We start from the raw sequence: 6177 nt of genomic DNA on the forward strand, positions 1-6177 counted from the left end.
AGTCCTGACATCATCCTTGTAAGTTTTCTCTGCACTCTTTCAACTGTGGCGACCCACTTCCCAGCGCACTCGAACCGGCTCACAAAGTGGCGCGCGCCGGCATTGAGGCCGGTCCCAAAGAGGGCACCAAGCCTGCTTCACAAGCAAGGGGAAAAGCCAGCGCGTGGGACGGGACTGTGAATATGCGCCCCCTACAGTATTCCCACCCGGGGAGGACGGGAACAGGAAGGCTTTGAAGCGAGGCCACGAAGTTTGAATAAACCTCTTTCACAACTGCAGCTCACCGACTATGTGTCGTTATTTCAGCGCTGCATATAGCACACCGCTACAATTGGTGACCCCGACGGCCCAAACGATATCTGGACCGGAGATGAGCAACACCGCATCTGTTCATGCAGTTTCATTAAAACTGCCAAGCTTCTGGACACTGCGACCTCACCTATGGTTCCAGCAAGCAGAAGCCCAATTCCACATTCAGCAGGTAACCTCGGATTCCACACGTTACTACTACGTGGTGAGCTCCCTCAACCAGGAGACAGCCACCCAGGTTGAGGAGTTCACACAATCACCCCCAGTGGATGGCAAATACACAGAATTCAAAGCCCTGCTCATAAGGACTTTCGGACTCTCACGGCGCGAGCGAGCTGCCCGCTTACTGCACCTGGATGATTTGGGAGACAGGCCACCGTTGACATTGATGAACGAGATGCTGGCCCTGGCTGAAGGACACAAGCCCTGCCTCATGCTTGAGCAGGCTTTCCTGGAGCAGCTGCCCAAGGACATATGCCTGCTGCTGTCCGACACGGATTTCAGTGACCCCAGGAAGGTGGTGGCCCCGGCAGACGTGCTGTGGAAAGCCAAAAAGGAGAGTGGGGCGTCCGTCACACAGATCACCAGGCCATGCTCCCAGCACCAGATCAGACCGGGCCCAGTCACAGAGCCCACTAACCCCAGAGGCAGGGGTGAGGAGACCAACGAACAATGGTGCTTCTACCACCAGCGGTGGGGTGCAGAAGCCCGCCGCTGTAGCCCACCCTGCAAGTTCCCGGGAAACACCAGGGCCAGCGGCCACTGATGGCTACGGTGGCTGGCCATCGGGATAGCCTCCTGTATGTCTGGGACTAACAGTCAGGACATCGGTTTTTGGTCAACACCGGAGCCAAGATCAGCGACTTACCTCCGACGAGTTACGTCACCTGCAACAGAGCACCAGGTCCCACCCTGAGGGCCACAATCGGCAGACCTACGGCACCCATACGGTGTGGTTACAGCTTGGCTCCAGCTTGGCTTCAAGCTGGCCGCCGTAGCCCAACCGCTCCTGGGAGCAGATTTTTGGCGGGCTCACAGCCTACTGGTCGACCTGCCAAGGAAGAGACTGGTCCACGCCGAGACCTTTCAAACGTTCTCCCTGGGTGAAGCCCAGTTGCCGGCCTCACACCTCGACTCCATCACGCTGTCTGACAACGACTTCACCAGAGTCCTGGCGGATTTCCCATTGGTTCTGACACCGCAGTTCATGGCAGCCATGCCCAGACACGACGTACAGCACCACATCCCGACACAAGGACCACCCCTCCACGCCCGCGCTCGAAGGCTTCCCCCGAACAAGCCCCGCCTGGCGAAGGAAGAGTTCAAGAGGATGGAGGAATTGGGGATCATCCGGCGGTCCGACAGCCCATGGGCCTGCCCCCTGCACATGGTGCCCAAAGCGACAGGGGGCTGGAGACCGTGCGGTGACTACCACAGGCTGAAGGAGGTTACAACACCGGACCGCTACCCTGTGCAGCAAACCTGCACGGTGCACGGATCTTCTCCAAGGTAGACCTCGTCCGGTGATACCATCAAATCCTGATGCATCCAGACGACGTCCCCAAAACGGCACTCATCACCCCGTTCGGCCTTTTTGAGTTTCTCCGCATGTTGTTCGGCCTAAAGAATGCCGCACAGACGTTTCAGCGGTTAATGGACGTGGTGCGATGCGACCTGGACTTCACTTTCATCTATTTGGATGACATCCTCATAGCCAGCAGTAGTCGTCAGGAGCATCTGTCCCACCTCCGTCAACTCTACGCCCGACTGAGTGAGTACGGTCTTACAATCAACCCAGCCAAATGCCGGTTCGGGCTCAACAGCATCGACTTCCTGGGCCACAGGATTACTAAAGACGGGGCAACCCTTCTGCCTGCCAAGGTAGACGCAGTACGCCATTTTCCCCGACCCAACACAATCAAAGGCCTTCAGGAATTCGTGGGTATGGTAAATTTCTACCACCGCTTCCTCCCCTCAGCAGCCCAAATCATGTGCCCCCTGTTTGCCTTGATGTTGAGTAAGGGCAAGGACATTACCTGGGACGAGGAGTCCGCCACCGCTTTCATTAAAACCAAAGAAGCCTTGACAAATGCCGCGATGCTAGTGCACCCCAGAACGGACGTCCCTACCGCCTTCACAGTGGATGCATCTAACACGGCAGCCAGTGGAGTGCTGGAACAACTCATCGAGGGTCGCTGGCAATCCCTGGCATTTTTCAGCAAACATCTACGACCACCCGAGCTCAAATACAGTGATTTCGACCAGGAACTGTTGGTGCTATACCTGGCAATCCGGCATTTCAGGTACTTCTAAAGAGGTAGGCCCTTCGTCGCATTCACGGACCACAAACCACTTACCTTTACCTTTACGAAAGCATCTGACCCCTGGTCATCCCGCCAGCAGCGACATCTGTCCTACATCTCCAAATACACGATGGATGTTCTACTGCAGTTGTACAAGGCCTTGGTGAGACCACACCTAGAATACTAAAACTGATCCTGGTATTTGGTTTTGAGATGTGGCTGCTGAGCCAAGGCTGCCTGGCCCTCTAGGTCCAATATTTTGGTTCCTTTCAGGGCACTATGAGCCCTCTGGTTCTGAGATGTGAGGTTCATTTACAATTGATTCTGATTGGGAGCCTAATGTATGGAGTTGCTTTTGTTTCTTGGAATTTAAATCCAAATCATGGTGAAAAGGAGAGATATGTCCTTTGAAAAGCAATAATGACTAAAGAATGACTTCAACCTGTGAATTTTAGGGTGAAACCCATGAGTTAGAGAACAATGGCTAGTTATAGATAAAGTATCAATGAATTGCACCTATTAATATAAACCATCATTAAGTTAATGCATTATAAACGGTTATGTAGGGAATCTGAATTTTACAGGCACTACTATTCTTCATATCATTGCAAGTTCAGTGGATTGCCATTTTATCTAGGTAGAATCAAAGTTCTTTGTCTCCATGGTTTCTTGCCTTGACATTTCAATTACGCCATTAGCATTCCTTCTCCTTTGCCCTTGGTTACTCTGCTTGGTTAGATAGCTGCCCAGTTCCTTGATCTTCTATCACTGCAGGTGCAGAAGCAATGCTACTGGCAAAGATGGTTGGCAACAGGGTCTTCGAGCTTTAGGTACTTAACTAGAGTTCTCAGCTTCAGACTTGTAACTACACTGTTAGCGGCTTATTCAGAGGGCCCCATGATTTAACTGTTCAGCTGCTTGGGCCTCAGAATTTAGATGTTCAGTTACCAGAGAACTCAATCTTTAGACAACCACAGAGAGCCCAAGATATTGGCACTGAAACTCTGAGCTCCTAGCTGTTAAGTACTCAGCTGTAGGACACTCAACTTTTCAAAGCTAAACACCATTTACTGTATTCTTGTTAACAGCATACGTTCAGAACATCATTTAGTCAAATTTCCTAGAATGCTTTGAAACAAAAAGAAAGGTACTCTAATAAGGGACCAGCAGTTGGAGCTTGGAACAACTTAGTGTGAGAAATTGATGGTTCCAGTGAGTTGAAAGTGTGAAAATTAGTGATGTGGTTGATAGTCAGGAGGACTGGGAAATGCAGGAGGAATGTGAGACTGGGGCTAACAGACAGACATGGTTGGAAGCTGGATCTGCATCTTTCTGTCCTGCTGGAAGACCAACCAAAATAGAACTGCTAATGCATTTCAGGTTAGTCTAACCATCAGGCCTCAGACTCTAATATCAATCAATGCAATGGATTGAACTCTGCCTGTGAGCTGCTCATTAGGGCATATATGATGGCGCCTTAAAGGCAAATCTGTCCATACAATTCATCACTTTAGATGGACTTCTGAGGAGGCTTATGAACCTCCCATCTCACTACCCCTGTCATTTCACCCACACACGCATACACAAATCCAAAGTTGGAGAAGCTGTTCACAGCCACATCCATTACAAATACCATATGTTTAGCAATTAAGTCATAGAACAGACAAGTTCTGTCCTAATTTCTAGCCTGTCAGGTGTTGAATTATACAAATTCTGCTCTGGAAAGTGATGGTTGTTTCAGTTAGGATATTCTATAGACAATTCATAATAAAATAAGCGTTCACAAGTTGATTCTACAAGTTATAATATCCATTCTCTTACCCATCCTTTGGAAAGGTTCCATCAGAAACTGAGCCATTCAGCATCACGCTCACAATTCCCTCTGCCCCCTTCGCATACTGAAATTATAGTGACATGTAAATGGATTCATTTCAGAAGTTTTATAAGATTTTCCAAAACCTGCTCAACAACAAGTCACAAGAAAAAAAAAGTTTAGAATAAACTTAAAAAAGCTTATTTTTAATATAAGGACAATAGGGATAAAATTAAATTTGTATAGAAAATAGTTGAATTATTTTTTCTTTCTAGTGGACAACATACAAACTCTTCAGAGGAGGATTATTAACAAAAGACATAAGATTGATTAGCATTCTTTGTCAGATGTGCTTTGAAACACCAAAACTTCCAGTGAAATACGTTGTTTGCATCAAATCAGCAAAGATTAGGCTCTGCGGCCTGTGAGTGCTGCCGTGTTTCCAGTGCCAACATAGAATGGCCACAACTTATTAACTCTAACCATCCATCTTTGGAATGTGGGAGGAAACCGGAGCACCTAGGGGAAACCCACACAGTCATGGGGAGAATGTACAACTTTTTGCAGGCTATGGTGGAAATTGAATCCTAATCAGTGACTGCTGGCGCTATAAAGTGATGGGCTAACTGCTACACCACCATATGCATCATTGCTTTGGTCCAATGTTACCCCCAATTACTTGTCTTAATATCTTCAAATCTTCATTGTTACAGAACTTCATTTAATTTGTTTTCAATTATACAGTTAATAGATAGATACTTTATTGATCCCAAAGGAAATTACAGTGCCACAGTAGCATTACAAGTGCACAGAAATAAACATTAGAAGATAAACAGAAAGAATTAAAAAATAAGTTATCATGAACAGTCTAACAGGAGTGGGTTATCACCTCCCCAGCTCTAGGTTGACTCATTATAGAACCGAATGGCCAAGGGTAAGAAAGATGTCATAAAGCACTCTTTGGAGCAGCACAGTTGTCTTAGTCTACTACTAAAAATGCTCCTCTGTTCAGCCAAGGACACAGGCAGAGGGTGAGAAAAATTGCCCAGAATTGCCAGGATTTTCCGTAGGGTCCTTTGTTCTACCACAGACTCTAGTGTGTCTAGTTTGACCCCTTTAACAGAGCCAGCCTTTCTAATCAGTTTACGAAGCCTGTTGGCATCACCCATGTTGATGCCTTTGCCCCAGCACACCACTGCCTAGTGGTTGCTTGCCATCCACCCATGTTGTTCAGATGCTGATGTCAAATGTCAATTGCCAGCCAGAGTTGTGTTAATGCTCTGGTGTGGGTGTTATCTGGTCTGTTCTTTCAACACCTCCCTTGAGCATATCCCCCTAATCTACCCCCCTCTGTTGACACTATTGGGCTGCCACGTGAGTTCCCAAACCTACCCCAACTTCATATTACATACATGATACTGGTATCTCTTTGTGTGATGCTGTCCCTTTTCCCCTAACATTGTGCTCCTTGCCATGACTCCAGCTCCTCTCCACTCCCTAAAGAAGAACTCTTTGGTCATGGTTTAGTTGAAATAGATGGATTTTTTTAGCATGTGAAGATATAAACAGTGGAGTTCTAGCCATCAGTTAGTTACTAGCTATACAAATGACATGGGGGAAGAAGCATAGTGTAAGGTGTTCATGTTTTCTGATGACATAACAATAGGTTTGAGGACATGTTGACATGAGGATATTTGGACTCAGTAACAGAATATACGTATTTAGGTTGAGCACGCAAGCTAAAACGTTGGC

This window comes from Hypanus sabinus, chromosome 14 (assembly GCF_030144855.1).
Source record: "Hypanus sabinus isolate sHypSab1 chromosome 14, sHypSab1.hap1, whole genome shotgun sequence".
In the NCBI taxonomy this organism is placed as follows: Eukaryota; Metazoa; Chordata; class Chondrichthyes; order Myliobatiformes; family Dasyatidae; genus Hypanus; species Hypanus sabinus.